The sequence below is a fragment of the Pseudophryne corroboree genome, chromosome 1 (genome assembly GCF_028390025.1).
Source record: "Pseudophryne corroboree isolate aPseCor3 chromosome 1, aPseCor3.hap2, whole genome shotgun sequence".
NCBI classification, from domain to species: Eukaryota; Metazoa; Chordata; class Amphibia; order Anura; family Myobatrachidae; genus Pseudophryne; species Pseudophryne corroboree.
The window spans coordinates 736,253,390-736,262,967 of NC_086444.1; the positions used below are offsets into that span (position 1 = coordinate 736,253,390).

The window sequence follows — 9,578 nt, forward strand, 5'->3', positions numbered from 1 at the left end:
GGGGAGGAGCCAGTGCACACCACCTAGTGGTCAAACTTTTAAATTTTGTGCCCTGTCTCCTGCGGAGCCGCTATTCCCCATGGTCCTGACGGAGTCCCCAGCATCCACTACGGACTACGAGAAATAGAATTACCGGTGAGTAAATTCTTATTATTCCGTCTGTATGACCTTGTCAAACTGGACCTAGACCCTGAGACAGCACGCTCTCGCTCTGTCTCAGGCCTGCACAAACTCCTGGCTGTGTTGCACTTTATGGCTACTGGGAGCTTCCAGGCTGTGACTGGCGATGTAATTGGTATCTCCCAGCCCACCTTTTCTAAATTTTTAAATCAGGTGAGTTTAAACATACATACACGTCTATGTCTAAGTGTTGCTTCTGTTATGTAATATAACACAGTATTGTATTGCTTACAGATCATGACACTCACCTTATATTTTGTAATGTCCACTCAGGTTTTGGATGTCTAGGAACCCCACATAGATGCCTCAATCTGCTTCCCTACCCAGGAGTCGCAGTGGCATGCAGTCAGGGTAGCTTTCTATGAGCTTGCTGGCATGCCCAATGTGCTGGGTGCCATAGATTGCACACACGTTGAGCTGAGACCACCTAGGGGCAGGCAATATATTTATACAAATAGACATATGGGCCAATCCACTAATGTCCAGGTGGTTTGTGATGCAAATCTAAAAATTATGAGTGTGGTTGCAGGTTACCCTGGTGGCTGCCATGACTCCTTCATCCTCAGTCAGTCATCCCTCTTTGATAAGTTTGATGCCGGACAAATGCCTGATGGCTGGCTGCTGGGTATGTTCCAAGTGTGTTGTGTGTATGTGTGGTAACTTCAACCTCCTGAATTTTGTATGTGATTTACCATAATCCACATGTCCTAATGTTGCCTATATCTGTCTTTCAGGTGATGGTGGTTATGGCTGCTACTCTTGGCTCCTTACTCCATTGTCCCAACCTGATTCTCCTGCTGAACACAATTATAATAATGCACATAAGTCTACGCGGAATGTGATAGAAAGATGTTTTGGGGTGCTGAAATTTAGGTTTCGGTGTCTGGATAAGTCTGCTGGGCTTTTGTTGTATAGTCCCTCAAAGGTGACTAGGATTGTTTTCTGCTGCTGTTTTCTTCATAATATGTGTTTGCGCCAACATCTGCCACATGTTGGTGATGAAGAAAACAGCCAGCAAGTAGGTGAGCTAGATACATCTGGTGACAGTGTGAGTACAGATGTAGGGAGGCAGGTAAGGCAAGAAGTGATTCTGCGTTATTTTAACGGTAAGTATTATTTAGTTATAAATAACCTTGCCTAACCACTTTTCTAAAATGTATTGTAGGTGTGAATGTTGTTTGTGTTGCGTTAGTGTTTGTTATTTATACTGTTCTTTACAGTTATACTGTAATTTGATTAACTTACACTGTCACTCATTAGCACATTAAACCATACACATATTGCGTCTTTAAAAATGATTTGCATGAACACAGGCATTTTTGGTGTAACAATTCCCAAAACTTTATTGTAAAACAACGATTTGCTGCATCCTTCATTTTGTTTTGTTTTTTGTGTGTGCTGGGTGCAGAGGATTGGCCTGGTTCGTTGGTCCGTGTTCTGCTGGAGCGTCTAACAGGGGAGGTAACTGGGGTCTGGCTTGGTGTGGTAGTTCCCGAGCTTGAGCTGATTTGTTGGGATGCCAACACATTAACGCTTTGGCTCAGGTTGTGTATGCTTGCAGTCAGTTGGGTATTTGCGGCAGTGTTGTTGGCAATAATTCGGGAGAGGTTTTCGTTTATCAGTTGGTTGTGTTGTATAATTTGTATGAGGGCTTGTTGCTGCCGCTGTTGTTCATCCATGATTCGGAGTAAATTGGCTTGCATTTGACTGTTGTCTGCCCTCATCTGCTCCATTGAATTGGCAATTCTGCCAACCTGAACTATCAGTCTGTCTGAGTTCTGAATGAGGCGAGGCAGATGATGGGGCAGACTGGCAAGGTATTGGGTGTAAGTGTTCAGACAGGCATAGTGTTGCGCCTGTTGTGTGGCCCAACTGCTCCAAAACTCTGGGGCCATTTGTTGCTGGGGTGGTGTTGGCCTCAATTGGGGGCTATGGGATGTTTGGGGTGATTGTGTTATGTCCTGCGGCGTGGTTGGCTGGGTAGGATCGATGGGCTGCAGGTGTAGTGTGTAGGTAGCCTGCTGGTCACTTTCCTGCTGGGCGTCCTCGTCCATGATGGGTGGTTCTGTATTGGGTTAATAACAGCCACTATTTAGTTTTTTTAATTATTTATTTGCTTTACGTCAACATGCCTTACTTAATAATATTCATGTTGAAAATGATACAGAGATTGTGGCGTAAAATTAACTAGGTAGCTCACCTTTTTGTATACATATGTGGCTTCTAACTTTCCATACTCAGTTGAAAATAAGATTTTACTTACCGATAAATCTATTTCTCGTAGTCCGTAGTGGATGCTGGGGACTCCGTCAGGACCATGGGGATTAGCAGCTCCGCAGGAGACAGGGCACAAAAATAAAGCTTTAGGATCAGGTGGTGTGCACTGGCTCCTCCCCCTATGACCCTCCTCCAAGCCTCAGTTAGGATACTGTGCCCGGACGAGCGTACACAATAAGGAAGGATCTTGAATCCCGGGTAAGACTCATACCAGCCACACCAATCACATCGTACAACTTGTGATCTGAACCCAGTTAACAGTATGACAACGTAGGAGCCTCTGAACAGACGGCTCACAACAAGAACAACCCGATTTTTTTGTAACAATAACTATGTACAAGTATTGCAGACAATCCGCACTTGGGATGGGCGCCCAGCATCCACTACGGACTACGAGAAATAGATTTATCGGTAAGTAAAATCTTATTTTCTCTAACGTCCTAGTGGATGCTGGGGACTCCGTCAGGACCATGGGGATTATACCAAAGCTCCCAAACGGGCGGGAGAGTGCGGATGACTCTGCAGCACCGAATGAGAGAACTCCAGGTCCTCTTTAGCCAGGGTATCAAATTTGTAGAATTTTACAAACGTGTTCTCCCCCGACCACGTAGCTGCTCGGCAGAGTTGTAATGCCGAGACCCCTCGGGCAGCCGCCCAGGATGAGCCCACCTTCCTTGTGGAATGGGCCTTGACAGATTTAGGCTGTGGCAGGCCTGCCACAGAATGTGCAAGTTGAATTGTGCTACAAATCCAACGAGCAATCGCCTGCTTAGAAGCAGGAGCACCCAGCTTGTTGGGTGCATACAGTATAAACAGCGAGTCAGATTTTCTGACTCCAGCCGTCCTTGAAATATATATTTTCAATGCCCTGACAACGTCCAGAAACTTGGAATCCTCCAAATCGCTAGTAGCCGCAGGCACCACAATAGGCTGGTTCAGGTGAAACGCTGACACCACCTTAGGCAGAAAATGAGGACGCGTCCGCAGTTCTGCCCTGTCCGAATGGAAAATCAGATATGGGCTTTTATACGATAAAGCCGCCAATTCTGACACTCTCCTGGCTGAAGCCAGGGCCAGTAGCATGGTTACTTTCCATGTAAGATATTTCAAATCCGCCGATTTGAGTGGCTCAAACCAATGGGATTTGAGAAAATCCAAAACTACATTAAGGTCCCACGGAGCCACTGGGGGCACAACCGGGGGCTGTATATGTAGTACTCCTTTTACAAAAGTCTGGACTTCAGGGACTGAAGCCAATTCTTTCTGGAAGAAAATTGACAGGGCCGAAATTTGAACCTTAATGGACCCCAACTTGAGGCCCATAGACAATCCTGTTTGCAGGAAATGTAGGAATCGACCCAATTGAAATTCCTCCGTGGGGGCCTTCCTGGCCTCGCACCACGCAACATATTTTCTCCAAATGCGGTGATAATGTTGTGCAGTCACCTCCTTCCTGGCTTTAACCAGTGTAGGAATGACCTCTTCCGGAATGCCTTTATCCCTTAGAATTTGGCGTTCAACCGCCACGCCGTCAAACGCAGCCGCGGTAAGTCTTGGAATAGACACGGTCCCTGCTGAATCAGGTCCCGTCTTAGAGGTAGAGGCCACCGATTTTCCGTGAGCATCTCCTGAAGTTCCGGGTACCAAGTTCTTCTTGGCCAATCCGGAGCCACGAGTATCGTTCTTACTCCCCTTTGCCGTATAATTCTCAGTACTTTGGGTATGAGAGGCAGAGGAGGAAACACATACACTGACTGGAACACCCACGGTGTTACCAGAGCGTCCACAGCTATTGCCTGAGGGTCTCTTGACCTGGCGCAATACCTGTCCAGTTTTTTGTTGAGGCGAGACGCCATCATATCCACCTTTGGTTTTTCCCAACGGTTCACAATCATGTGGAAGACTTCTGGATGAAGTCCCCACTCTCCCGGGTGTAGATCGTGTCTGCTGAGGAAGTCTGCTTCCCAGTTGTCCACTCCCGGAATAAACACTGCTGACAGTGCTATCACATGATCTTCCGCCCAGCGAAGAATCCTTGCAGCTTCTGCCATTGCTCTCCTGCTTCTTGTGCCGCCCTGTCTGTTTACGTGGGCGACTGCCGTGATGTTGTCCGACTGGATCAACACCGGCTGACCCTGAAGCAGGGGTTTTGCCAGGCTTAGAGCATTGTAAATCGCTCTTAGCTCCAGTATATTTATGTGAAGAGACATCTCCAGGCTTGACCATACTCCCTGGAAGTTTCTTCCCTGTGTGACCGCTCCCCAGCCTCTCATACTGGCATCCGTGGTCACCAGGACCCAGTCCTGTATGCCGAATCTGCGGCCTTCTAACAGATGAGCCCTCTGCAACCACCACAGAAGAGACACCCTTGTCCGTGGCGATAAGGTTATCCGCTGATGCATCTGCAGATGCGATCCGGACCATTTGTCCAGCAGATCCCACTGAAAAGTTCGTGCGTGGAATCTGCCGAATGGGATTGCTTCGTAAGAAGCCACCATCTTTCCCAGGACTCTTGTGCATTGATGCACAGACACTTTTCCTGGTTTTAGGAGGTTCCTGACAAGTTCGGATAACTCCTTGGCTTTCTCCTCCGGAAGAAACACCTTTTTCTGAACCGTGTCCAGAATCATTCCCAGGAACAGCAGACGTGTTGTCGGGGTCAACTGAGATTTTGGGAAATTCAGAATCCACCCGTGTTGTTGCAGCACTACTTGGGTTAGTGCTACTCCGTCCTCCAGCTGTTCTCTGGACCTTGCCCTTATCAGGAGATCGTCCAAGTAAGGGATAATTAATACGCCTCTTCTTCGCAGAAGAATCATCATTTCGGCCATTACCTTGGTAAAGACCCGGGGTGCCGTGGACAATCCAAACGGCAACGTCTGAAACTGATAATGACAGTTTTGCACCACGAACCTGAGGTACCCTTGATGTGAAGGGCAAATTGGGACATGCAGGTAAGCATCTTTTATGTCCAGGGACACCATAAAGTCCCCTTCTTCCAGATTCGCTATCACTGCTCTGAGTGATTCCATCTTGAACTTGAATTTTTGTATGTACAGGTTCAAAGATTTCAGATTCAGAATAGGTCTTACCGAGCCGTCCGGCTTCGGTACCACAAATAGCGTGGAGTAATACCCCTTTCCCTGTTGTAGGAGGGGTACCTTGACTATCACCTGCTGAGAAAACAGCTTGTGAATGGCTTCCAATACCGTCGCCCTGTCTGAGGGAGACGTTGGCAAAGCAGACTTTAGGAACCGGCGAGGGGGAGATTTCTCGAATTCCAACCTGTAACCCTGAGATACTACCTGCAGGATCCAGGGGTCCACCTGTGAGCAAGCCCACTGCGCGCTGAAATTCTTGAGTCGACCCCCCACCGCTCCTGAGTCCGCTTGTAAAGCCCCAGCGTCATGCTGAGGGCTTTGCAGAACCCGCGGAGGGCTTCTGTTCCTGGGAAGGAGCTGCTTGCTGCCCTCTCTTACCCTTTCCTCTGCCTCGGGGCAGATATGACTGTTCTTTTGCCCGCTTGTTCTTATAGGACCGAAAGGACTGCGGCTGAAAAGACGGTGTCTTTTTCTGTTGGGAGGGGGTCTGAGGTAAAAAGGTGGATTTCCCGGCAGTTGCCGTGGCCACCAAATCCGATAGACCGACGCCAAATAATTCCTCCCCTTTATACGGCAATACTTCCATATGCCGTTTGGAATCCGCATCACCTGACCACTGTCGTGTCCATAAACTTCTTCTGGCAGATATGGACATCGCACTTACTCTCGATGCCAGAGTGCAAATATCCCTCTGAGCATCTCGCATATAAAGAAAAGCATCCTTTAATTGCTCTAAAGTCTGTAAAATACTGTCCCTATCCAGGGTATCAATATTTTCAGTCAGGGAATCCGACCAGACCACTCCAGCACTGCACATCCAGGCTGAGGCGATGGCTGGTCGCAGTATAACACCAGTATGTGTGTATATACTTTTTAGAGTAGTTTCCAGCCTCCTATCAGCTGGATCCTTGAGGGCGGCCGTATCAGGAGACGGTAACGCCACTTGTTTTGATAAGCGTGTGAGCGCCTTATCCACATTAGGGGGTGTTTCCCAGCGCGCCCTAACCTCTGGCGGGAAAGGGTATAATGCCAATAACTTTTTAGAAATTAGCCCTTTTCTATCTGGGTTAACCCACGCTTCATCACATACATCATTCAATTCCTCTGATTCAGGAAAAACTACAGGTAGTTTTTTCACCCCCCACATAATACCCCTTTTTGTGGTACTTGTAGTATCAGAGATATGCAAAGTCTCCTTCATTGCCGTGATCATATAACGTGTGGCCCTACTGGAAAATACGTTTGTTTCTTCACCGTCGACACTAGATTCAGTGTCCGTGTCTGGGTCTGTATCGACCGACTGAGGTAAAGGGCGTTTTACAGCCCCTGACGGTGTCTGAGACGCCTGGGCAGGTACCAACTGGTTTGACGGCCGTCTCATGTCGTCAACTGATTTTTGTAATGTGCTGACATTATCACGTAATTCCATAAACAAAGCCATCCATTCCGGTGTCGACTCCCTAGGGGGTGACATCACCATTACCGGCAATTGCTCTGCCTCCACACCAACATCGTCCTCATACATGTCGACACACACGTACCGACACCCAGCAGACACACAGGGAATGCTCTATAGAAGACAGGACCCCACTAGCCCTTTGGGGAGACAGAGGGAGAGTTTGCCAGCACACACCCAAGCGCTATAATATATATGGGAACAACCCTATATAAGTGTTGTATCCTTATAGCAGCTTAAATATAGTAATATCGCCAAAAAAAAATGCCCCCCCCCTCTCTGTTTTACCCTGTTTCTGTAGTGCAGTGCAGGGGAGAGTCCTGGGAGCCTTCCTCACAGCGGAGCTGAGCAGGAAAATGGCGCTGTGTGCTGAGGAGAATAAGCCCCGCCCCCTTTTTCGGCGGGCTCTTCTCCGGAGTCTGTGAGATCTGGCAGGGGTTAAATACATCCATATAGCCTCAAGGGCTATATGTGATGTATTTTTAGCCATACAAAGGTATTATACATTGCTGCACCCTCCGTGACCGCTGTGTGAAGTGTGCTGACAACAATGGCGCACAGCTGCAGTGCTGTGCGCTACCTCAGGAAGACTGAAAAGTCTTCTGCCGCCTGCTTCTGGACCTCTTCCATCTTCGGCATCTGCAAGGGGGGTCGGCGGCGCGGCTCCGGGACGAACCCCAGGGCGAGACCTGTGTTCCGACTCCCTCTGGAGCTAATGGTGTCCAGTAGCCTAAGAAGCCAATCCATCCTGCACGCAGGTGAGTTCACTTCTCTCCCCTAAGTCCCTCGATGCAGTGAGCCTGTTGCCAGCAGGACTCACTGAAAATAAGAAACCTAAAAAACTTTTTCTAAGCAGCTCTTTAGGAGAGCCACCTAGATTGCACCCTGCTCGGACGGGCACAAAAACCTAACTGAGGCTTGGAGGAGGGTCATAGGGGGAGGAGCCAGTGCACACCACCTGATCCTAAAGCTTTATTTTTGTGCCCTGTCTCCTGCGGAGCCGCTAATCCCCATGGTCCTGACGGAGTCCCCAGCATCCACTAGGACGTTAGAGAAAAAGGATTTAGGGAATTGTCGGACTCTGAGCCATAATTAATGTGCAAACACGAAGAACTATCTCAATTTAAAATTACTGCATTTACAGATTGTGTATGAACCTTCCTTTTGTTAAACACACACAATACATTAAATGTGTTTAGGAAAACACTCATACATTGTTCAAGGCAGTCAGTGTTGTGTGCAAAAATTTAACAAATAAAGTAAAACACAAATTATTCATTTAATAATGCATGTAAATGTCTTAAGGTGGCCTATGTTTAGAAATGGTGATGTTGGCCATGCCAAACAATTGGATTATAGATTACATTTATGTTGCTGTTTCTTGCAAATTAAATATAATTCTAAATTGGTTGCTATGGGCAACATCACATCTGAAAATGTAACCACAAAAATAACGTAAAGCCCATGTGCTTGTTGTTTGTGATTATTACCAGGATTATTAATTAAAACATATACATTATTTTTGGCTGTACACAAACAGTGGTGCAGATGAATTAACCTGGAGAAGGCATAAGGAAGTGATAAACCAGTGATATGTGCAAGGTGATAAAGGCACCAGCCAATCAGATCCTAACTGTAATTTAACTGTTAGGATCTGTTTTGCTTCTGCCTTGATCACCTTGCACATATCAGTGGTTTATCACTTCATTATGCCTTATCCAGGTTAATTCATAGACCACACTGTTTTTTAATTTTGTTACAATTAACTTATATGTTTACTCACCAGACAGCTGAGGGGATTGTGGATCCTCGCTTTGTGGACTGGCCAAAATTGCTTGTGGTGGCAGGGACAACACTGCGGAGATGCGCTGTTGGGATGGTGATGATGGTGCTGCAGATTCAGCCTCAAGACGGCGTCTCTTGGTTGGCCTCCTAGGCACAGTCACCGAGCCCTGTGATGGGCGCCTTAGTGGAGGGGGGTTTGCAGAAGAAGAACCTATGTGATAAGATAAACATTAACATTTTGTGTTTCTATGTGTTTGCTGAATATGTGTTTACAGTGAATTCTTACCTGCATTCCCACCATCTGCATCACTTGGCAGTGTTGGATGTGGCCTGTCTGTGCTGCTTCTCTGGCGTACTGTAGAAATATTAAGAATTACCTTATGACCATACTTTTTTTTAACAATGTTTTCTGAAAATCCTTATTGTGATGTAAACATATGTGGAACCTGATAAGTAAACTAAACAATGCTTATGCTTTTCTGCCTGACTTCATTGGGTGTGTATACTTTAAATAAGATACAATTTCACCAAATAATCCATACACAAAGGCAAATAGTGCACAATATTATAATGGTTAAAAACCAAATCACATAGCTTGACACAACCACAATATTGCACGCTAAGGTACCAATTTAAATACAAACAAGAAAACACTAGGCACAAATATCTGCTCAAAAATGTAAAAAGCAAAAACAAATATGCATGCAAAACACATCAAACACACAAAGGACAACCCACAACAACACACAATAAACATAAATCCTATGAAATCTTTAAAA

The 9,578-nt window shown here is 46.5% G+C and overlaps 1 long non-coding RNA gene across 1 annotated transcript; it reads left to right on the top strand.

Annotated features, from left to right (window-relative positions):
- The first annotated feature begins 885 nt into the window (after positions 1-885).
- On the top strand, positions 886-9,271 carry LOC134940283 (uncharacterized). The gene is made up of 2 exons (XR_010181404.1): positions 886-1,286; positions 8,801-9,271. It is a non-coding gene; the product is annotated as an uncharacterized LOC134940283 (long non-coding RNA).
- The last annotated feature ends 307 nt before the right edge of the window (positions 9,272-9,578 follow it).